Source organism: Pristiophorus japonicus, chromosome 13 (assembly GCF_044704955.1).
Source record: "Pristiophorus japonicus isolate sPriJap1 chromosome 13, sPriJap1.hap1, whole genome shotgun sequence".
Lineage (NCBI taxonomy): Eukaryota > Metazoa > Chordata > Chondrichthyes > Pristiophoridae > Pristiophorus > Pristiophorus japonicus.
Genome location: NC_091989.1, coordinates 149,666,538 through 149,691,923, shown reverse-complemented (window position 1 = coordinate 149,691,923; position 25,386 = coordinate 149,666,538). Strand labels below are relative to the sequence as shown.

At 44.4% G+C, this 25,386-nt stretch overlaps 1 protein-coding gene across 18 annotated transcripts in view; it reads right to left on the bottom strand.

Moving 5' to 3' along the window:
- The window catches only part of banp (BTG3 associated nuclear protein), a 392,933-nt gene that overhangs the window by 335,663 nt on the left and 31,884 nt on the right, over positions 1-25,386 (bottom strand). For 12 of the 18 annotated variants that reach the window (XR_011596362.1, XM_070898113.1, XM_070898120.1 and 9 more), the window contains 2 exons: positions 22,688-22,819; positions 453-640 (listed from right to left, as the gene is read on the bottom strand). The exons of 1 other annotated variant lie outside the window; for it this stretch is intronic. The gene's annotated coding sequence lies outside the window, so the exon portion shown is untranslated. Of the gene's footprint in view, positions 1-452; positions 641-7,995; positions 8,011-12,798; positions 12,873-22,687; positions 22,820-25,386 lie in introns of those variants that run through there. 5 more of the 18 variants (XM_070898115.1, XM_070898118.1, XM_070898116.1 and 2 more) reach the window with 4 other exon arrangements.

Genomic DNA, 25,386 nt, shown 5'->3' with positions numbered 1-25,386 from the left:
TTTATAAGAACTGTAGAGACTGGAATGTTTCATCAGTTTCAGGTTGCAACAGGGTGACACACAGCATCTTGGGATTGTTCTGCAGCAGTATCAAGAGTGTGATATCTGGACTGTGACATTTAGAGTGTAGTATCATTCCTAATACATCACCAACAAATCTCTCATAGCTCTGCTCACAGTTCGTCAGAGAATGCAGTATTTTCTAACTAGCACATAACGTAGAATGTATTATTTATTCTGTTGCTAAAATGTGGTAACTGTAGTTGCAAGGTATATCAATATGCATTCTTGAGATGAATACTTGGGTCAATTACAAGTCAGGCTAGAGATTAGAACCCTGGTTCTGTTTGTGGAAAAATCAATTAAGAAGCTGCAGACATTCTGGCTATGTATTAAGTGTGTTAAAGAGATGTGCATTAGAGAGATTGTAAATAGCTGGGGGATTGACCTACCATTTTTAACATATGATTGACAGATAGGTAATTAAAGATCAGTCCAGAGGCAAAACATCCTAACGTGCTGTGCCTCAGAGTGAAAGAATGTAGATTTATGCCTGCCATTCTTCGTAGTGATTTCCCCCTTTCAGTTAGTCCATCAGGAGGTACTGAGTGGAGACAAGGTATCCCCCCACAGGACAGACCTGAAAAGAGGAACAAAGTAACCAGAATAAAGGGGATAATAAAATGAAAACACGGCCTGATCACAAACAAGTCACAAAAACACAAATCAACGCTTTAAGTTTAAATGTTATTGTTCACTTGGCATCATTTGTCCAACGGTAATTTAAGTGGATGGTGAAAAAGTGATTCTTTCAAATACCCATCATTCAAACCAATACGGAGCACAATCATCAAGAGACTTTTTAAAAAAAAAACTTAGTTACAGAATTATTTTTTTCTAGTTTTAGTTAATTTTCTAAATATTATTGTTTGAACAGTTGTGGATGACATCTGAGTATACTCATTTGGAAGGGCTGTTGAGTTTGATAATGTGAAACATATCGGAAGATCAATTTTTTTTTGCCTTTAATCAGGAGGGCGGTGGGATGGTAGGGTGACAACTCCACCTATCCAATGCAGTCAGCAGGAGGCCCTCTCATTTATCTTTTACATTGAAAGATAGTCAGCAGGGCTAATGGCAGGGTTAATCCAGTCGGGTGGCCGCTACTTAAAAGCAGCCGGCAGTCCCTTAAAAGGATTCATTTTTCAAAGACCATCAGTGGCTTTCTTCGCACAAGCAACTCCTCAGTGCATTGGACTGCCTGCCAGGGAGCTTCTACAGCACATCGGAGTTTATCAATTAGTCCACTACTAACTTGTCTATAGTTCTTGTGCATGGCATTGATATTCTGCAGTCAGCTATAGATCATGTACCTCTGTGGATGCTGCATGGGGCCTTCCATGCAGGAGTCTGTGACAAGAGGAGTAGCATTTCTCAGGAATGTTCACATTGAGGCCATGCGGACTCTGTGGGGCATCATCTCCTCCACATTGGGTAGGATGAGACACTAAATGGATAGAGGCTTCAATTGGTTTACCTATCTCCGAGAGCCTGCTCTCCCGACCACCTTAAACATTCACTTCCTCCATCATCGGCACACCGTGGCTGCTGAATGTGCCATCTACAAGATGCTTCTTTGTTAGCACTTCTCCAACCTGTGACCTAGAAGGACAAAGACAGCAGGTGCATGGCAACACCACCGCCTCCACGTTCCCCTCCAAGTCACACACCATCCTGACTTGGAAGTATATCGCCATTCCTTCATCATCGCTGGGTCAAAATCCTGGAACCCCCTTCCTAACACCACTGTGGGAGTACCTTCACCACACGGAGTGCAGCAGTTTAAGAAGGCTACTCACCACTATCTTCTCAAGGGTAATTGGGGATGGGCAATAAATTGCCAGCAATGCCCACATCCCTTGAACAAAAAAAAAGATACATCCATCCAAATCCTCTATCGTTCATTTGCATAGTACTGACCTCATGCAACTTTCTTGCATTTATGGCAGTAATGCACTGCCATAGATTTACACCCCAAAATTTAGACGCAGAATAGCCCAAAGCCACCTCATAGCGGGGCAACAGATTTCTGGAATTTGATGGCAATTTTTTTGATTCACGTTTTGAATTTTCCTTAGCAAGGCTGCACAATATTTTAAAAAAATCATTGAGGTTGTGGTTGTTACTGACAATGCTAGTATTTAATGCCAATCCCTAGCTGCCCTTGAGAAGGAGATGGTAGGCATTTTCTTGAACCTCCGCGTTCTATTAGGAAGTACCCAACGCCAACATATGCCCCGTCACGATGGTGTGTGGCTGATAATAACTTTTATTTATATAGCATCTTTAACGTAGTAAAACATCCCAAGGCGCTTCACAGCAGTGTTACAAGACAACACAGATAAATTTGACACCGAGCCACAAAAGAAGAAATTAAGGCAGATGATCAAAAGCTTGGTTAAAGAGGTAGGTTTTAAGGTGCATCTTAAAGGAGGAAAGAGAGGTCGAGAGGTGGAGAGGTTTAGGGAGGGAGTTCCAGAGCTTAGGGCCCCAAACAGCTAAAGGCACGGCCACTGACGGTTGAGCAGTCATAATGAGGGATGTTCAAGAGGGCAGAATTTGAGGAGCGTAGACATCTTGTGGGGTTGTGAGGCTGAAAAAGATTAGAGATACCGAGAGGTAAGGCCATGGAGTGATTTGTAAACAAGAGTGAAAATTTTGAAATCGAGGTGATGGGTGATTGTGACTTGGTGCGAGTTAGGATACGGGCTGCTGAGTTTTGGATGACCTCAAGTTTATGTAGTGTAGAACGTGGGAGGCCAGCCAGGAGTGAGTTGGAGTAATCAAGTCGAGAGGTAACAACAGCATGAATGAGGGTTTCAGCAGAACAGCTGAAGCAGGGACAGAGGCAGGCAAGGTTACGGAGGTGGAAAAAGGCGGTTTTAGTTATGCCGTGGATATGAGGCTGGAAACTAACTTCAGGATCAAATGGGACACCTAGGTTGCGAACGGTCTTGTTCACCCTCAGATTGATGCTGGGGAGAGGGATAGAATCAGTGGGTTAGGGAATGCAGTTTGTGATGGGGACCAAAGATAATGGCTTTGGTCTTCCCAATATTTAATTGGACAAGATTTCTGCCCATCCAGTACTGGATGTCGGACAAGCAATCTAGATACCAAGCAGGGCTCGAGAGAAGTGGTGGAGAGGTAGAGCTGGGTGTCATCAGCATACATGTGGAAACTGTCTCCGTGTTTTCGGATGACATTGCTAAGGGGCAGCATATAGATGAAAAAAGCCATTGCAGGAGATTTTCTGGCTACGATTAAATAGATAAGAATGGAACCAGACGAGTGCATTCCCACCTAACTGGACGACGGTGGAGAGGCATTGGAGGAGCATGGAGTGGTCAACTGTGCCAAAGGCTGCAGACAGGTCCAGAAGGATGAGGAGGGAGGGTTTATCTTTGTCACACTCGCAGAGGATGTCATTTATGACTTTGATGAGAGCCGTTTCAGTACTATGGCAGGGGCGAAAACCAGATTGAAGGGATTTAAATATTGAATTCATGTAAAGATGGTCACGGATTTAGGAGGCGACAACACGTTCAAGTACTTTAGACAGAAAACAGAGGTTGGAGAGATGGAGCGATAGCAATCAAGCAAATTGGGGTCATGGATCGTTTTTTTGAGAGGGGTGATGACAGCAGATTGGAAGGCGAGGGGAACAGTACCTAAGGAGAGAGAACCATTAACAATGTCGGCTATCATGGGAGTCAAAAAAGGAAGTTAGGTGGTCAGCACTTTAGTGGGAATAGGGTCAAGGGAGCAGGAAGTGGGTTTCATGGACAAGATGAGTTAAGAGAGATCAAGAGGGGAGATCAAGGAGAAACTAAAGAAAGATGCGAGTTTAGGGCTAGGGCAGGGCGGAGCCTCAGATGAAGTTTGGCCCTGTGGGCTAGGTGGAGGAAGGGAATTCGCAGAGGCAGCTGATTGGATGATCTCAATCTTTGAGACAAAGAAGTCCATGAGCTCCCCACACTTGTTGGAGGCGAGTGTGGTGGAGACAGGGGAAAGGGGTTTAAGGAGACGGGTAGCAGTAGCGAACAGTAGCCGGGGGTTATTTTTGCAATCCAGAATGATCCTGGAATAGTGAGCAGTTTTTGGAGACAAGAGTAGGAACCAATAAAGTTGTGTGTGTTCGAGCCAGATCTGGCGATGAATAGCTAACCCAGTTGTCCGCCACATCCGTTCAAGTCTGCGCCCTTTTGACTTTAACGAGCGAAGATGAGGGCTGTACTGGGGGAACGACCAGCGTGGGAGAGAGTAATCTTTTTAATAGGGACTAAGGCAATAAAGGTGGTGGTGAGGATAGGAAACTTGAAGGCGATGGTGTTCCCATGCACCTGCTGCCCTTGTCCTAGGTGGTGGAGGCCATAGATTTGGGAGGAAATGCTTGAGAAACCTTGGCGAGTTGCTGCTGTGCATCCTGTAGATGGTAAACACTGCAAGGTATGCCAATGCTGGAGGGAGCGAACGTTTAAGTCAATGGAGGTGGTGCCGAACAATTGGGCTGTTTTGTCCTGGATAGGTGGATAGGTAATGACAGACATTTAAAGATCATATGGATGGGATGAACTTCAACAATTGTACATCCCTGTCTGGTGTAAAAATAAAATGGGGAAATTGGCTCAACTGTGGCTAACAAGGGAAATTAGGATTAGTGTTAAATCCAAGGAAGAGGCATATAAATTGGCCAGAGAAAGCAGCAAACCTGAAGACTGGGAGGAATTTAGAATTCAGCAGAGGAGGACAAAGGGTTTAATTAGGAGGGGGAAAATAGAGTATGAGTGTAAGCTTGCAGGGAACATAAAAACTGACTGCACAAGCTTCTATAGATATGTGAAGAGAAAAAGATTAGTAAAGGCAAATGTAGGTCAGAATCAGGTGAATTTATAATGGAGCACACAGAAATGGCAGACCAATTGAACAAGTACTTTGGTTCTGTCTTCACTAAGGAAGACACCAATAACCTTCCGGAAATACTTGGGGACCGAGGATCTAGCAAGAAGGAGGAACTGAAGGAAATCCTTATTAGTCAGGAAATTGTGTTAGGGAATTTGATGGGATTGAAGGCCGATGAATCCCCTGTGCCTGTTAGTCTGCATCCCAGAGTACTTAAGGAAGTGGCCCTAGAAACAGTGGATGCATTGGTGGTCATTTTCCAACATTCTATAGACCCTGGATCAGTTCCTATGGATTGGAGGGTAGCAAATGTAACTTTTTAAAAAAGGAGGCAGAGAGAAAACGGGGAATTTTCGACCGGTTAGCCTGACATCGGTGGTGGGGAAAACGTTGGAATCAATTATTAAAGATGTAATAGCAGCGCATTTGCAAAGCAGTGACAGGATCGGTCCAAGTCAGAATGGATTTATGAAAGAGAAATCATGCTTGACAAATCTTCTAGAATTTTGTGAGGATGTAACTAGTAGAGTGGACAAGGGAGAACTAGTGGATATGGTCATTTCAAAAGGCGTTCGACAAGGTCCCACACAAGAGATTAGTGTGCAAAATCAAAGCACATGGTATTGGGGGTAATGTATTGATGTGGAGAGAGAACTGGTTGGCAGACAGGAAGCAAAGAGTAGGAATGAACGGGTCCTTTTCAGAATGGCAGGCAGTTACTAGTGGGGTACCGCAAGGTTCAGTGCTGGGACCCCAGCTCTTTACAATATACATTAACGATTTAGATGAAGGAATTGAATGTAATATCTCTAAGTTTGCAGATGACACTAAGCTGGGTGGTGGTGTGAGCTGTGAGGAGGACGCTAAGAGGCTGCAGGGTGACTTGGACAGATTAGGTGAGTGGGCAAATGCATGGCAGATTCAGTATAATGTAGATAAATGTGAGGTTATCCACTTTGGTGCCAAAAACAGGAAGGCAGAATATTATCTGAATGGTGACAGATTAGGAAAAGGGGAGGTGCAGCGAGATCTGGGTGTCATGGTACATCAGTCATTGAAAGTTAGCATGCAGGTACAGCAGGCGGTGAAGGCAGCAAATGGCATGTTGGCCTTCATAGCGAGAGGAATTGAGCATAGGAGCGGGGAGGTCTTACTGAAGTTGTTCAGGGCCTTGGTGAGGCCACACCTTGAATATGGTGTACAGTTTTGGTCTCCTAATCTGAGGAAGGACATTTTTGCTATTGAGGGAGTGCAGCGAAGGTTCACCAGACTGATTTTCGGGATGGGAGGACTGACATATTAAGAAAGACTGGATCGACTAGGCTTATATTCACTGGAATTTAGAAGAATGAGAGGGGATCTCATAGAAACATATAAAATTCTGACGGGGTTGGATAGGTTAGATTAGATGCACGAAGAATGTTCCCTATGTTGGGGAAGTCCAGAAGCAGGGGTCACAGTCTAAAGATAAGAGGTAAGCCATTTAGGACCGAGATGAGGAGAAACTTCTTCACTCAAGAGAATTGTGAACCTGTGGAATTCTCTACCACAGAACGTTGTTGAGGCCAGTTCATTAGATATATTCAAAAGGGAGTTAGATGTGGCCCTTACGGCTAAAGGGATCAATGGGTATGGAGAGAAAGCAGGAATGGGGTACTGAAGTTGCATGATCAGCCATGATCATATTGAATGGTGGTGCAGGCTTGAAAGGCCGAATGACCTAGTCGTGTACCTATTTTCTATGTTTCTATGTTTCTATAGTGTCGAGCTGCTTGACCAAAGTGCTGTCACTCTCAGTCTGCCTATAATTTTTCAGACTGCCCTTGCATCAATAGGACGAAGAAGCTGGAACATTTTGGCCTAAGTTCCCATCGGCAAAATTGGCACAAAAACCTTCAAAAATGTAAGCATAAGTTGGATCAAGGAAATGTTGGGCCAGAGTTAAGGAGGCCACGACAAAGGATTTTATTTAATTACAGAGATTAAATGCACATATTCAGCATTGCTAACATTATAGATGTCAAGGAAATGTTCACCAGCAAAGTTCATTACCATTAACCAATCTACTGGAGATACCACCTAGTTTACGAAAGGGAAACTACAATGTTCCAACTTTTTTCTCTTTCCTGAGAAGCCTGTTTATATGGCACAGATATAAAGATTGAGCAAGAACACTGATGTTTTGGACATGCAAAGATACTGAGAAAACTCTTCACCTCCCATCCTCTAATTTATGACCATTGTCAATCTTCGCCAACAGAACAGTTCTCAGTTCAGAGCACTGCAGCTGACATAAACACACTTCATCAAACCAAACTTGAAAGCAACTCAAGACTGCATGTTTGACATCTCCAATGCATGGTTCTGAAGAACTAAATGTGAATAACTGAGATGACATTTTGTTTTGACAACGACAATTTATGCTTTTGATTGGACTTTGCACCTGTTGAGGTCTTGGGCAACGAAGCAGACCAATGATCTGTACTTGAAGGGACTGGCCTACTTCTCCCTTAAGCATCAAGTTAGCATGAAACATAGGATATGAAGTCCATTGAAGAGAATCTAGTGGCTGATAGAAGACTTGCTTTTCATTTTTCAGTCGGTAACTAATGCTTTAAGCCAGAATCACAGCTCATACTTGCAAATTCCTGGCAGGGAGCAATAAGCCACAACATATTTCATTAGAGTGCACTTCCAGGACTTTTAAAAGATTTGGGGCACTGATCACTCTGGCCACAGATCACAGTGTAACCCTTGTAAAGTGTTATCGTCTATTGCGTGCACAATTATATAGCTACATGCAGGACACAAACTCCCAACTGTTGCAGTGCAGTGATCGCAATTTGCTGTTGTAGTTGACATAATAAAAGCCCCGGGAATAAAGTGTCAAATCAGAATTCCTCGATCTTTTTGACTTGAAAGGCAATAGTACGCAAGAGCTCCCAAATCTGAAAGGAAATACAATTAAGAGTCTAACTGATTAATACATGACAAGAGAAATAAACAATGAAAATAAGTACAATAAATAACAACCATGTCACCAAAGGAACTTGCATCGAAACTGTGTCGCTTGTGTTCGGTCTTAATTGACGTGATTCTGTTCCTAGCACCTTTACTCAGATTGAGGTGTCTGGGTCAGAGAAATTAAGTCTAGTATCAGATCAAGTATTAATTGTAAAGAAAGTTGCATCAGAAAAAGAAAGCTAAACCAACATCATAAATAGGCAGCAATATATTATACGTGATTTATATAACATTTACATTGCCAAGGTACAGTATTCATCAATAAAATCCTGACTACAATGGATTCTTAGAATATTATACCTATAATTTGTATGGATAATCCTTTCAACAAAGTTTAATTTTATGTTCTGATAAGGTCAGACATTGTAACATTGACCAAACTATTGACAGAATTAGTAAAGGTAATTCTGCACACTTGCTTTCAGCAATCTGATCAAAAGGTAAACTTTTATGTTTTATGTTTTAAAATATATTATCCTATCAGAACGAGCCTGGAGCAGCTGGAGGGAGATTTAAACATCAGCGTCTCCCTAACAACGGAGGCAGTGCGAGCCTGGAGCAGCTGGAGGGAGATTTAAACATCAGCGTCTCCTTGACAACGGTGGCAGCTCGAGCCTGGAATTATTGCAGGTTCTATCAAGAGGACAAATTGAGAAATATAAAGTAATAAAATTATGACATCACAAGGATGGAGGCCAGTGATCGGTTCTTCCAGATTAATTGACTCACTGGATAGGGAATGAATCTTAAACAGTTAATAACTGATTTAATTTGCTTAAATTGCTGATTTTCTAATTTTAACTTAATTTATAATTATGGTATACATTATTTAATTTTGTTTAATTATAATTAATCATTATTATACTGATTTTACTATTGTATATTCCTTATTGTACTATTTACAATGTAATTTGAATTTTTTTTGCTTTTTCGCCTGTCTATCTACATGCACATTTTGGCTGCTGCTTCGAACCAGAACCTTTAACCTCTTTTTACACTTTCTTCTCACGCTTTTTCTCTCTTTCCCTCAATGGTCAATATCTAACGTGTTGTAAAATTGTTGTGAAGGGCCTTGGAATGTTTTACTACGTTAAAGGTGCTATATAAATAAAAGTTATTATTTTTCCCTTTTATGAACTGGACAATACATTCCCAAAATGTTATTCATAGAATCATCATGGGCTAGACTTTCCACTAGGTGGCCATGTTCCAGCGATGTAGGACGTGTCAGCCTTACTGATCGCTGGTACATGGTTCATTTTCTTTTTGCGATTTTTCACTCGGCCTTAGGCCGGCGATGTGGAATGGGCAATCTGATTTTTCGGCGAAGTCGCGTTCGCCCACCGAAAGAGGAAGTCAAAAGCTTCCCTAGCAACTGCCTTGTGCGCATGTTTGAGGTTTTTTTTTCCGGCCGACTGGCTTTACTGCATTTCGGGAGGTCAGGGGTCATCACACATGCTCAGAAGGTAGAGGGAGGGGTAGAGAGAGAGAGAGAGAGTGGAGATAGAGAGAGAGGAGCAAGACAGAGTGGAAAAGGAGGGAATTGGCTAGTTTTGAAGTATTTGGAGAAATATAATTGCGTTAAATTTAACTACAGTAAAAATAAATATTAGTATTGTAAGCACTGTTTAAAATGGCATCAGAGTGTGATTCCGAGAGGAAAAGGGCAAAACCCTTTATTTAGCGAAAGAGGCCCTGGTGAACAAGGTGCATGCTAGGTGGGCCGACTTGACACGGGGTGTGCATGGGAAACCTCCACCCCGTGTCTACAGAAAAATATGGGTGGAGATTGCAGACGTGGTAACGTCTGCATCTCATGAGGCGAGGGGCCTGACCAGTGCCGAAAACGCTGGAATAGCTTGGTGGCGGCAGCAAGAGTAAGTTGCATTTTATATTTTAACGGTAATATTTTACTGATGCATGCAAATTTTGATTAGAACATTGAATCTCCTGCATTGAGTTTACGTTTGTCATTCTTAAATGTATTACGTAAACCATGTTAAGATCCAGACAGTGATCTGAAGCAGCAGCAAGTAACATTTTAAACTGTTGTGACCTCAAAATACTGCCAAGTCCATTAGCTTATGCTATGCCATGCTCTCTTCTCGTTTACAGAAGATGATATCTATCAACCGGTCAGAGCAAAGGCGGACGGCTCTGCTCAACTCCAGCCTTTATCAGAAATTGAATCACGTGCGGCCGCGGTGGTTGGCCATGACAGCCGTTCAGCCACCACCCGTGGTATGGCCGAACCCAGCCTTACGTCTCGTGAGTAATGTGTACTGTGTAATGTGTCAAACAGTATTAAAAACAGTATTAAAAACTTAATACTGATGTAATGTCCTGTAATTATAATGCAATATACTTGTGATATACTCTTGATATACTAATGATGTCATGTCAGGTCATGCAGCCCTTCTGCATAAGAAGCAGGGGATGTAGCCACTACAGCTTTCTGGGGTAGTGATAAGTATTGATATGTAACGTGTCTTGATATTGTTTACCGTTATGTTCTAATAAGTTCTTTAAAAATGTCATACGTGTTTTTAAGGTCAGCCTGAGAAGCTCGTGACACTGCAGCCGTCCCCTGCATCTCCACCAACTACCTCAGAGAAGGAAGAGGAGGAACACGAGGATTCCCAAGAACAAGAGCACTTTCCTCACCTCCAAGAGGAGAAGGAGGACTTCTATCCTGAGCTGCTGGATCCGTCCGTTGTTGTGGCCGGGAGGGGGGACGGGGGGGGGGGATGAACCTGCGATCATCTCAGTTAAGTAGGAAGAGGCACCGGGACCAAGCGGTGTTGAGCCGGCAACAAGGCGCAATATATTGCAAACGCCGACCCAACAGAGGTCAGGTCAGCGAGGTGAGCAATTGCCTACTTTGGAAGGGCAGACGGAGTGCTTCATCTCCATGTGCAGGGAGACGGTCGCGATAGGTCGTGAGCTTATCCAGGGGTTCCATCGATTCTCCACGAACTGGAGCCAGTTCTCCACGAACTTCTCCAACTGGTCTGCCATGCAAACTGAGTTAGCACGGCAGACCTTGGAGGGGATCAGAGAGCAGACCACCACAACCAATGCCCTTCAGCATGCGTTGCTGGCTGGACACGGCGCTGCACCCCAAGGTGTCGTGTTGGCTCAGAGTGTGACCCCTCGCACTCAAGTGAGTACGGAGGATACAGTTCCTCCTGACTCGGAAGACGAGCCTCAGGCTTTGCTTTCCAGTCACCTCCACCACGGCAGGAAGTCTTGCCGTTGCTGCTGCACGCCAGCTTCATCTCGGTCTGCGTAGACCAAAACGGGAGGGTGGTGTTAAAACACGAGGTGGTAAAGGACCTAGAGGGAAACGTGGCCGCAGGTAGGGAGGGGGGGGTTGTTTTTTCAATATACATGTTACATTTTTTTTAAGTTCTTGCGTTCATTGTTGTTTGGGGTGGGGGGGGGGGGCGGGGAGGGTATTAATAAAATATATTTTTAAATTCGTTTGAATTAAAACATTTTATTGAGTTTAACAACTGTTGTGCATTCTGTTATAATTACGTTAAGCATAACATTTTTACAGTTGTTCTGCATTAGTTGTTCATTCTTTTATTATAACATCAGTTTACTTAAGCTAAAGCATTAATGCAAAAGCCAGGCCAGTGCAAGCAAGGCAAAAACGTAACAACGCGAATGCAACTTTTGCTTAACCATAACTGTAGCTGTAAATGTAAATATGACTATCCACAATGTAAGTCCATGCAAAGCGTTCATAAATGAGCTGCTGATGCAACAGCTTATCAGCCACGTAACTGCCCCTGGGTACTGTTATTCTGGGGGGGGTGGTGTTGGTGGGAACATGGCGACATCACAAGGCTGATTGACCTCCCCTAGATCCTCACTAGCCTCCTCTTCCGCCTCTCCCTCTTCGCCGGCTGGCTCTTCAGTCTCCCCTCCTTCTGGAGGTGGTCCTGCAGCCCCATCTGGCATTAGCTGTCCTCTCCTTATAGCTAGGTTATGCAGCATACAAATACACCACAATAAATTCAGCAACCTGGTCACGATGGTACTGTAGGCTGCTACCATAATGGTCCAGGCATCTGAAGCGCTGCTTTAAGACTACAATTGCCTTTTCGACTGTGTTGGGTGTCGCTATGTGGCTTTCATTGCAACGTTTCTCTACTTCAGTGACGGGATTATGCAGTGGGGTCATCAGCCAACTGGCAAGGCCATATCCCTTATCTCCCTGCACCCAACCGTGACCTTCTGACTGATTGAGAAACAGGTCAGGGATAGCACTCACATAGGATGTGCACATCATGGATGCTGCCAGGAAATGTAACATTTACTTTCATGATTACTTGCTTATGGTCGACAACAAGCTGTGCATTCAGGGAATCGAATCCCTTTGTTATGAAACACCTCCTTTAAAGGGGCTTTCAGGGCAATGTGCATGCAGTCTATAGCTCCCTGCACTTTGGGGAAGTCTGCTATTCTCGAGAAACCCAACACCCTCGCGGTTTGTGCCTCTCTGGTCGTAGGGAAGCTTATAAAGGCCATCCTGCAAGCGTAAAGAGCTGCCAAATGCAGCAGTGTGTGGCGTGCTGAGAGATACAACAGATGTCGCCAGCTGATGCCTGAAAAGATCCCGATGCATAGAAGGCTAGGGCTGCAGTAACCTTCACCGCAACGGACAGTGTGGTTCTGATCGTGCTGGAAGATTGCAGATCCCCCTTGATGAGCTGGCCGGAAGCGCAGCCTGCTAAGACATGCATTTTCAGACAAGTGAGGTAAGATTGCGCTTCTTTGTACCTTTGTTGGCTGTGCACTCACCTCCTCTGTCTGTCTACGCTTTACTCTGTCACCTCTCCGATTGATCTTTTCAGAAACCAGCTTGTGAGCAGTTACTAGTAATGGTGCAGAAAGCATAGGCCCCATCACTATCAATAATTATTTTCACTTTATTAAACTACTCTCTCAACAGCAACCCCAATCTAACACTGTATACCAGTCAGTGCAATGGACCCCAATATCAATAATTGTTTTCACTTACTATAAATGCACTTTTCACAAAAAAATGCCTAATTCACTAAGCTATCAGTAAAATTAAATATAATTAATATTCTGAGTTAATCTATCTATAAAGGACCCTTAAATAACTCACAGCTATCTAAGCACAATTTTTTAGCTGCCTCCACCCTTCGATCTTTAAAATCGCGTCCGTAGTGCCCATTTCCTTCAGTAAAGCCTGGGAAAAGCAACTATTATCCAGCCTTGTTCTCGGCGAGCGATCAGCCCAGTGAAGTGCCGAAAGTTGGGATGGGCGACGTGTGGCCGATCAGCTCGGTGATCAGTTCGGTGAAGTGAGCCAAAACTTGGGAGCTTATTTTTCCGGTGATCTTTCTGGCCTAGTTTCCAATTTTTGCTCAAAATGGGTGATAGAGGTCCGTTTTGGGTGATATATGGGCCTTATATGGGCGATGTGAAGTGGAAAGTCTAGCCCATAGAAAATTACGACATAGGAGGCCATTCGGCCCATCATGTCCATGTTGGCCGAAAAAGAGTTACCCAGCCTAACTCCACCTTCCAGCACTAGGTCAGTAGCCCTGTAGGTCACGGCTCTAAGTGCACATCCAAGTACTTTTTAAATGTGATGAGGATTTCTGCCTCTACCACCCTTTCAGGCAGTGAGTTCCAGACCCCCACCATCCTCTGCGTGGATTTCTCTTTCCTCAGTTCCCCTCTAATCCTTCTACCAACTACTTTAAAGCTATGCCCCCTGGTTATTGACCCCTCTACTAAGGGAAACAGGTCCTTCCTAACTACTCTATCTAGGCCCCTCATAATTTTATACACCTTGTAAGGGGATACAATATGGTCATTAAAGTGGATACTGAAGATAGTGAATTGATCGGACACATGGTCCAGATTGAAGGGCTTATCAGCATTAGGAGATTCTGAGGAATCGGGCATTCCTCTACCTTACGGTAGAAATTGTAATCGAAAATTGACCAATTGTATGTAAAACTCGCTTATGTATGTAAAGCACACTTATACACTCACTTACAATGGGTTTTAAGAAGGGGAAGCAGCAAAGCTTGCTACACAGCAAAGCTTGATGGTTAATGAACCATCCATTGTGTTAACCTTAATTCAGTACTGAATAACACATCCACCAAGAACAGGAGGAAGTCAAGTCTGTTGTAGCAACATCTGAAGGCATGTTTGGCAACAGATAGCAAACCCTGGGAAACAAGGTTAATTCACACGTCATGAGGAGCTGAAGCAGAGTTGACACCACTGAACAACAAATTCCGGAAGGGTGACATGTGACGGGAGATGGACAAGTGGGAGGAACCACTCAGAGCCAGTCTGATGTAACTTCGCTGATAGCAGTAGGCCAATCGGTGGTTTTGTAGGAAGGTCGCACACCTCGGAAACTGTATAACTGTAGATGTAAAACATTTGTTCTTGGAAGGTTCACCCGTGAACACTTCCCTTGCATGCTTGAATAAAAACCAAGGTTTCGTCTGAGTGATTCCGTGGTCGCTAGATGGATGGGGATACGGGCGGGTGTCAATTCCTTATATCAGGGAGTCCATCGTGAAGAAGAGAAATCTTCTTTTTATTCCAACATTTGGCGCTGCGAGCAGGGTGCAGACACTCCGACCCCAGGATGTGGCAGCTATTATGAGTACCACCTGCAGAGCAGTAGCATTGACGGGGAAGGAGGTAATCTGTATAAGAGAACTAAGTTATAGCGAACCACGGAAGGACGAAAACCGAGGTAGAATAGGTGTATGTCCTGAAGCGTGACACATTAATAACAGGGAGAAGCCTGTATTGATTGTGCGCAGCCCAATCCACGTCCAGACCAGGGTCAAACAGGGCTGCATCATCGCACCAACGCTCTTCCTTGCTGCAGTGCTCCATTTCACTCTCAACAAGCCCCCCCTGGAGTGGAACTAAACTATAGAACCAATGGGAACCTGTTCAACCTTCGTCGCCTCCAGGCTATATCCAAGGTCGTCCCATCCTCCGTCATTGAACAACAGTATGTGGACGACGCTTGTGCCTGCGCACAGAGGCCGAACTCCAAGCCATCATCAATACCTTCAGCTGAGGCATACGAAAGCATGGCCTTACACCAAACATCCGTAAGACAAAGGTCCTCCACCAACCTGACCCCGCCATGTAGCACTGCCCCCCAGTCATCAAAATCCACGGCGTAGCTTTGGACAACGTAAAAGTTCTTTGTTCACAAAGTCAAGGAAACCGTCTGTGCTTGCCTATGGAAGCTGGCTTTTGCATTGAGCACAAATAAAAAGTATCTGCAGAAAGTTCAAATCTAAACAGGGAGTTCTTATCATTTGAAATGAGAGGGAGGGTTAGGAGGATGGGGGGGGGGGGGGGAAGAGTAGGAGGGGGCAATCAATTTTCAAAATAAACAAGAGTTGCACTTGGATGTCAATTAATTATTTCACCCAGCATCTGCAAAGGAACAGCTTCTTTCCTCATTCTTTTTTTAAAATGTTGAGTTTTCAAAATAAACGAAGCCTCCGAGGAAAACGAATAGGTAGGGATTCGAGAGCATAAGAAAGAGAGAGGAAACAGGTTGAGTGTGAAGGAGTCCCTGGCCTCTTCCAACCTACCCTTAGAGAGAGTAAAGTAGGGCTGGGGAAATGGATGGAAAATTAAAAGTGAGGTGAGTGGCATTGAAGCGGGGTTGGGGGTGGGGGTGGGGGCGGGGATAACAGTGATTGAGCATGAAGTTTTAAGGGAAATAAGGTGGTGCAGTGATGAGTCAAATGACAATTGGAACTGCAGGGCTAATGGGAAGGTGAAGGGATAAATGATATGATGGTAATGAATGGGCTGGGGGAACAAGAGTGATGGTTATAATTTTTCCCCAGATCCCCTACTCCAAATTCAGCATCAGCCTTGTTGTGTCGAACTCGTGCCTCAGAGTCAGAAGGTCATGGGTTTAAGCCCCACTCCAGAGACTTGAGCAAATAATCTAGATTGAAATCTCAGTGCAGAACTGAGAGAGTGCTACACTGTCAAAGATGTTGTCTTTCAGGATACATTAAGCTGCTCTCAGGTGAGTGTAAAAGATCCCATGGCACAATTCCAAGAAGAGCAGGTGAGTTCTCTCTGTGTCCTGGTCAATATTTATTCCTCAACCAATATCACTATAAACAGATCATCTGATCATTTGTATCACTGCTGTTTGTGGGACCTTATTGTGTGCAAATTTGGTTCCGCAGTTCCTGCATTACAACAGTGAGAACACATCAGAAGTACTTCATTTGCTGTAAAGTTCTGAGAGATATTCTGTCATGAAGGTGCTATAGAAATGCAATTTATCCTATACAGTCCTTGGTGGCTCCTTTCAACACCACACTATGCTTTTGGGTGATGAGTGGAATGGCAAACAAAAAGGCATGCTGTCTGCACCGAAAAACGATGCCGCACCTTCTGCGCATGCGCGGAAAAAAGTTACACGTTTCTGACGTTGTTGCAATGGATGCGCATGCTCAGTACGAGTTGGCAATTGCCCATTTTTAAAGAGCCAGTTATGTGTGTGAGAAGAAGGGGTGCTGTGTGAGCACATTGCTGTGTGAGCAGTACAAGATGCAACACGGTGCAAGGATCAAGAATTTCTTACAGGAAGAAGTGGAGGCACTAGTTACTGTGATTGAGAACAGATGGCAGGAGCTGGACACCAGCAGAGGTCACATAAAAGTTGCACCAAAAGAAAAGAAGAAACGCTGGAACCAAGTTGCAGAAGATTACTGTGCAGTGGTGACAAAAAGTAGCAGGACCTTGGTCAAGTAGTTAGTGTAAGTAATATTTTCATTTATTCAATGGAATTGCAATTGTAAATGTGACCATCTGTACGCCGCACCCAGCAGAAAGACACCCTCTTTAAAAAGTTAGATTTTCATCTTTGCAGAGGAAGGTGGCACATAATAAAAGGGAAAGAACTCGAACAGGAGGAAGCCCGGCAAATCTGCACCCAGACACCCTTGGAAGAGAGGGTCGCATCTTTGATGGATCCTGCCTGGAGAAAAGCAATCACCACTGCACAAGCTGGCCCCACATTCGAGGGAGAGGGCAAGTCCTGCAAATTCATCGTGGTCTTTCAAATCAGCCTGCTACCTGGCCTGCGATGCGAGAGCCTACTCATGGCACCCATCCTGCCCCCTCCTCTGTTGCTAACCATTTGTCTGTGTTCTGTTATATTTTGCAGAACTTGAGGTCAACCCTGAAGATGCAGAAGATTATTCAGAAGCGGACGAGCCTGAAGAGAACACCTTCCAATCCAACCCTCCAAACGAAGAACATGGGGGTGAGAGGGAGGGGATGGAGCTGGGTGATGCTCCCACAGTTGCACTGACTTTGGAGGAGGTGCCGCTCATTGCAGTGACAGCCCCTTCAGTGACTATAGTGGTTTGAGTGCTGGTGGAACAATTGCATGGTTTCACACCTTCTGAGGTCCCAGAGGTGGGGTGCAGCGAGGCACACCCAGGGGCCCACCATCCCAGGCTGCGGGTCAAGCCATACCCGTGGGGAGGAGTGAAAGGAGAGCTTGACCGCGCTCTCCTGAGGTGCAGGATTTAACAGATGTGGTTCAAATGATGTCATTGAATGCGGAGAGCAATGACCTTACCCGATCACTCCTAGATGCCATCAGTGGGGTGAGTGATGAGGTATCGGGACTGTCGGAAGAAGTAACAGCAATGACACGAGAAATGGGAACAATGTTTGGGACCATCATTGAGGGAATAGTGGCAATGAGGGAGGGAATGTCAGAGGTAGTGCAAACACAGTCACTGACCATGAGGGAAGGAATGTTGCAGGCAGTGGAGAGTCCAAGACCAAGCGCAGCAGGCGGTCTTTGTTGTTGTAACTGTTCTCAAATTAAAAGTTTTTTGTAATTTATGTAAATTTACAAGTTTAAAAGTTTGTAAGTGATCTTAGTGATTTTAAAAAGGAAAGTCTGATAAAATTATTCTTGTATTAAAGTTAAGTACAAAAGAACTATTTGTTAAACTTTTGAATAAAATATATTTTACATTAAAACTGAATCATTTATATTATTTGTTCCATTAACACATCACAAAACAGCTCCAAACAGTCCATGGTCCATGTGGTAGAGTTATCGCTGAGCCCTCAGGCATCAGTAAAACGTTCACGCATGAGCTGCTGGCGCAAGGCTCGATCAATCGTTAAAGGGGCATGATGGCCAGCCCTCCTCCGCTGTCGTGCTCCGGCCTCAGGCACTTGCATGGCTTCCTCATCCTCATCCTCATCGTCCTCCTCCTGTTCGTCATCTGCATCTTCCAAATCATTATCAACCACTCTCACCACAGATGGGTCTTCCACTACCAGGCGCTGCTGCCTCATGATGGCTACATTATGCAGCATGCAACAGTGAATTGACCGACAATCTCAGGGGAGTACAGCAAGTAGCCTCTGGAAGGTCCAGGCATCGGGAACGCTGTTTCAAAATGTCAATGGTCCTCTCTATGATGCTGCGTGTCATAATGTGCGACATGTTGTATTCACGGTCAGCTTCCGTCCGGGTTACACGTAGGGGAGTCATGAGCCAGGTGACGAGGCCGTACCCTTTGTCTCCCAATAGCCAGCTCTGCCCTTCTGGCTGCTGCTGCTGAAACATGGCAGATATAATGCTGTCGCGTAGGATGAACGCATCATGGGTGCTCCCAGGGTATCTTGCATCAACTGTCTTGATGTGATGCATGTCGTCACACACAAGCTGCATATTAATGGAGTGGAAGCCTTTTCTGTTCCTGTACATCTCGGAATGCTCTCCAAGGTGTTTGCAAGGCGATGTGGGTACAATCAATGCAGCCCTGTACTTTTGGGAAGCCAGCAATTCTGGAGAAGCTCACAGCCCTGTCATGGATTGCTTGGGCGGTCATGGGGAACTTTATGAAGTCATTCCTCCACGCATACAATGCAGCCGTCACCTGGTGAATGCAGACATATGTTGCATGTTGAGAGATTCAGGAGAAACCTCTTTACCCAGAGAGGGGTGAGAATGTGGAACTTTCGACCACAGGGAGTGGTTGAGGCAAATAGTATGAATGCATTGGGGCCCAGAAGAGGCGAGGGCCCAGGGCCAGCCCACGCTGCGATATGTGTGTGCACTAGGTCCGTGCAGCAGAGCAGGTCTCCAGTCATCCTGGTTAACCCTTGCCACTGGACCAAGACCGAGCTCGGTCAAGCCCATGTGGTGGCTGGTGTGCAACGGTCACCCCACGTTAAAGAAATCCACGCACAGGCATCTTCCACCCTTCAAGGAGTTCGGGACCTGGAATATTCGGTACTTCATTAAAACACCTGTGAACTCACCCCTTTTTGGCATGGAAGCAAGTCATCCTCAATAACGAGGGACCGCCTATGATGGTTGAGAGATGGCGCACACATCTCCAGTTGTAGCTTGAAACAAGCTGGAGGTATAGAATGAAAGTGCAGCTGTAACCTTCACTTCAACTGACAAAGCAGTCCTCCTGATGCTTCTCGGTTGCAGGTCTGCTTTGAGCAATTCACAGATCTCACTTACAACTTTTTTGCGGAAATGCAGCCTTCTGCATCACTCAGGTGGAGGTACGAACACCTATCTCAATATAGCCGAGGTGGGTAAAGCCTCGGGATCGGTGAAAAGTGGACAGCCGGAATTTCCTGATCCGTGTATGTTTGTCGATGCTCAGTTCGATCTATTCCAAGGTCCTCTTAGATTTTTGTTCCATGGCTCAGTTTTGGCGATGCTCAGTTCGATCTACGGTCTCTGATGTTCCTGATGCGATGACATCGAATCAGTTGTCTCCTACGTAGCACCATGATGAACGCAGCTCGCACAAGGTATGGCATTGTCAGTATTGCCCCCACACTTAAATTTAACCTTTGAAAGAAGCTCAAAACAGCAGAAAAGCAGGCAGGACAGGTTCGCAGTTCTCTCTCTTCTCCAAGGTCTGTATGGATGGACCACACCCAAGGTCTTGTGACTTCTCCTCGACCACATACCCCCCCCACCCCTGCCTTAACTAATTACCGTCTTGTGACTTCTCTCTCTCTCCTCTCCCCCACCACACACTCATTGCAGTCTGCAGAAGCCTTCCAATCGGCACCTCGCTCCCCGGCCTCAGTGAAGGAGGCTTGTGATTGGCACATCGCTCCCCGGGCTTGAAACCTTCCGATCGGCACCTCGCGCTCTCTCTCTTTTCCACCCTCCCACCTAACCCCTCCCCGACACACCACAGCTTGTTTTCTAGCGGGGTCAATTCTGCCAGCCAAAACTACGACCCTCCAGCCCTGCTTCAAGATGTTCGGTGGTGGCGTGAGTGAGCAAAAAATAGAAAAAACTTCTGAAATCCAACAAATTTAGGTTTACTACGTTGAAAGGTACAAAAAAGGTTGAACTTTATTATTGATTTTTTACAGCGTTCTTGACTCTCCAAAATCTTCGATTTAAAAACAATGGCGTCTTTCAGCACCAATTTCTCAATGTACGCTGGTTTTCTTAAGTGCCCAAAAGTTTTTTCGGGAGTGGTCAGATAGGCCGTCATAGGAGGAAAAAATGTTGGCCAAACTGCGAAAAATTATAAAAACAGGCTCAGACATGAGGGAACGCCCCCGTGGCATAAAAAAAAAAACTGGCCTCGAAAGGGAAACTTGGAAAAAAAAGTCAAAAAAATCAGCGCAAATGATCAGGGGAAATTGAGCCCTGAGAAAGTGAAAGAAACAGAAAGGAGTGAGAGGCAGAAAGAGGAACAGTGACACAAAAACAGCAGATATGCAAAAGTGACAATATTCTCCAACTTACCATATGCAAAACCACAGGAGATTGCTTAAAAGAAAAATTATTCACGAATGAAAAGCAGCATTCTCTGCCACATTTTTGTGGTGCACTAAACATGTTTACTTTCAATGTTACAAGAATTGAACATGTACATAATTGAACAAAAAAATAGCTTCTGTGTTTAAATGTCTCCCATCTCGTAATTTGTAACTCCCAAAAACTCCAGAAAATCAAGTGTAATCTTGACAAGTGTAAATTTGACAAGGTGCCACATAAAAGGTTACTGCACAAGATAAAAGTTCATGGGGTTGGGGATAATCAAAAGCATGGATAGAGGATAGGCGAACAGAAAACAGAGAGTGGGGATAAATGGTTCATTCTCTGGTTGGTAACCAGTAACTAGTGGGGTGCCACAGGGATCAGTGCTGGGACCCCAACTGTTTACAATCTACATTAACGACTTGGAAGAAGGGACTGAGTGTAACGTAGCCAAGTTTGCTAACGATACAAAGATGGGAGGAAAAGCAATGCGTGAGGAAGGCACACAAAATCTGCAAAAGGACATAGATAGGCTAAGTGAGTGGGCAAAAATTTGGCAGATGAAGTATAATGTTGGAAAGTGTGAGGTCATGCACTTTGGCAGGAAAAAAATCAAAGAGCAAGTTATTATTTAAATGGAGAAAGATTGCAAAGTGCTGCAGTACAGCGGGACCTGGGGGTACTTGTGCATGAAACACAAAAGGATAGTATGCAGGTACAGCAAGTGATCAGGAAGGCCAATCGTATCTTGACCTTTATTGCAAAGGGGATGGAATATAAAAGCAAGGAAGTCTTGCTACAACTATATAAGGTATTAGTGAGGCCATAACCTGAAATACTGCGTGCAGTTTTGGTTTCCATATTTACGAAAGGGTATACTTGCTTTGGAGGCAATTCAGAGAAGGTTCACTAGATTGATTCCGGGGATGAGGGGGTTGACTTATGAGGAAAGGTTGAGTAGGTTGGGCCTTTACTCATTGGAATTCAGAAGAATGAGAGGTGATCTTATCGAAACGTATAAGATTATGAGGGGGCTTGACAAGGTAGATGCAGAGAGGATGTTTGCACTAATAGGGGAGACTAGAACTAGAGGGCATGATCTTAGAATAAGGGGCTGCCCATTTAAAACAGATGAAGAGAAATTTCTTCTCTCAGAAGGTTGTAAATCTGTGGAATTCGCTGCCTCAGAGCTGTGGAAGCTGGGACATTGAATAAATTTAAGACAGAAATAAGACAGTTTCTTAAACGATAAGGGGATATGGGGAGCAGGCAGGGAAGTGGAGATGAGTCCATGACCTTATTGAATGGCGGAGTAGGCTCGATGGGCCGTATGGTCTACTCCTGTTCCTATTTCTTATGAGTTAAAAATATTAATACAAACACTGGCCAGTAATACCGGACACAGAAAGCTGCTGCTGAGACTACGAAGGCGGCTCATCCTGGTAAAATACGGTGGAGCTGTTACGGGACGACTACATATGAGAATATGGATATCCTCCTCCCAAAAAAGGTAACACACAGTTGCATGTTGTAGGCCATGCATAATTAGCTTTGGTATGTTAATCTCCCAGAGATTGCACATATACTTGAAGATTTGCAAGAAATCACAGAATATATAAATAGCTAAAGTACTAAAATACATGGCTATGGATCATTTCTAAAGGGAAAAGATTCAACTTTATTGTACACAATCTGAAACATGAGAGTTCACAATCAACAATCAGTTGAATTAAGCAATGTACATTGGAAATTGGAGCCTTTAACACAACCCAAAATGTAAGGCAGGTAAAGTTTTGAAATCATAATGTACTTCTGTTTTAATGAAAGATTTAACTGGTGGAATCTATACATCACCTATATTCTTCCGTGATTTATATGTAGGTCACATTTTCCCAGATAAGTCAATGCATTTCAAAGTAATTCATTGCAAAGTGTTGAGATATTCCTGTGAAATCCAATAAAGCATGCAAGTCTTCGTTCACATATCTGTATGAGTGAATGATTTAAAATTACATGATCTATCATAAATAACATTCTTCATAAACATGGATTCAATCTTCCAGAAACAGAAGTAAAAATGCTCAGTTCAAAATCATGTCATAGCAACATGCATCTTATGGTGAATTCACACAACTGTGCAAAGTAGTTTTACTTTGAACCAGTTATAATGTAGCCTGAAACTGAAAGAAGAAAGACTTGCATTTATATTCACAACCACCAGACATCTCAAAGCGCTTTACAGCCAATGAAGTACTTTTTGGAGTATAGTCACTGTTGTAATGTGGGAAATGCGGCAGCCAATTTGCACACAGAAAGCTCCCACAAACAGCAATGCGATAATGACCATGTTTGTCATGTTGATTGAAGGATAAATATTGGCCAGAACACTGGGTGATAACTACCCTGCTCTTCTTCGAAATAGTGTCATGGGATCTTTTATGTCCACCTGAGAGCATGGTTTAACGACTCATCCAAAAGACGGCACCTCTGACAATGCAGCACTCCCTCAGCATCGTACTGGAGTGTCAGCGTAGATTTGTGTGCTCAAGTCCCTGGAGTGGAACGTGAATCCACAACCTTCTGACTCTGATGAATGGGAACTCAGTGTTTCCCACTGAGCCACAGCTGACACACAGGTCCCAACTGGACATCAGTATGTCGCGGTGTGCAAAACCCATTTTGAGATTTTGAATCAGTACACTCTCAAAACCCAATTTACACTGTACAAGTTTAGCATATGTATGAAGCAACTACTTTGCACCAACACTACACTTATAGAATAATTGCACCGTTCGACACAGGGCTACTTCTAACACATTGAAATAGTAATCAATGAGAGGACCAATCCTGAAGACTGGTCACCATGCAGGTTGAAACTATTGGTTTCAATATTTTTCAATATCTGCTCATTTCCTTATATCACTCACTGCCATATTCTCCTTCCCAACTCCACTTTCTTGTGTGTCCGTCCCTGGAACAAAAACTCTCCCTCAAGTCACTAACTTTCAAATTCCCAACTACCGAGCCTTTGGCCTACAATTTGTCATGACATTTTGGCAGGTAGATTTACTAAATCACACCCTCTCCACCACCTTTGATGTCTTTTCCCCACTAAAACCATTACACACTCTCACCCTAGAAGTTCCCCCCTAACTCCGCTCCCTTAAATCCAAGAGACACAGACTTGAACGTCTTTGGCGGACAACTGATTTAACCATCCAACCAGATATGGCTGGATCATATAAAGCATAATTGGGTCCTGCTCTCCATCGCTATAACTGCCCATTATTCCAAGATCCTTCGGGTAGACAAAGATAACACTCGGCTTCTCTGCACCACAAACGGTCTTCTCAAATCACCCTCCCCTGCCGCCTCCTCTTCCCTCACCTCCAACAATAAATGTGAAGATCAAAAACATCCGTTCAACGACCTCTTCCCCCTCAGTTTCCCTTCTGCTCCAACCCTGAATTTGCATATTTCTCCAGCTTCTCTCCTATCTCCCCCTCTTGCCCTCTCAAAGCTCATCTTATCAATGAGACTGACCTCCTGCTCTCGACCCTCTTCCAACTAAACTACTGACCATCAAACTTCCCTTTCTGGCTCCCATGTCAGCTGATATTGTTAACAGTTCTCTTTCCTCAAGTACTGTCTTCCTCCTCTTCAAATCTCCCCTCATCACCCCTTTCCTCAAAAAGACAACCAGTAGCCCCACTGTCTTTGTAAACTATTGACCCCATTTCCAACCTACCTTTGCTCTCGGTCACCTCCCAAATTCATATCATCTTTTCCGGAACTCCTTGTTTGAATCCCTCCAATCAGGTTTCTGCCCCTGCCACAGTACGAAAAGGCTCTTACCAAGGCCATAAATATCATCCTAATTGACTGTGACAAAGGTATACTATCCCTCTTGACCTGCCTGCAACCTATTAGATGGTTGACCACAAAATTCTGCTCCAAAGCCTCGCCACCGTCGACCAGGTGGATGGGACTGCACTCGCCTGATTCCATTCTTCGCTTTCCAGCCACAACCATATAATCATCCACAATGTCTTCTCTTCCCACTCTGTTACCTCTAGTGTCCTCCAAGGATGAGCAGAAATTTCTAAATATCAGGAAGACTGAAGCCATTGACTTCGAGCCACACCACAAACTCCATTCCCACTTCCACCGATTCCATCCCTCTCCCTGATAATTGCCTGAGGCTACCCCAGTCTGTTCGCAATTTTGGTGTTATATTTGATCACGAGTTGAGCTTCCTACCTCATATCTACTCCATCACTAAGACTGCCCATTTCCACCTCCATATCATCCATCCGTGCCCTTATCTCAGCTTATCTGCTGCTGAAACCCCCATCCATGCCTTTGTTGCCTCAAGACTTGACTATTCCTACACACTCCTGGCTGCCCTCCGCGTTCTACCCTCCATAAACTTGAGGTCATCCAAAAATCTGCTACCCATGTCCTAACTCGTACCAAGTTTCACTCACCCATCTCCCCATTGCCTCCCTGTTAAGCAACGCCTCAATTTTTAAATCCCTCCATGGCCTCAGCAC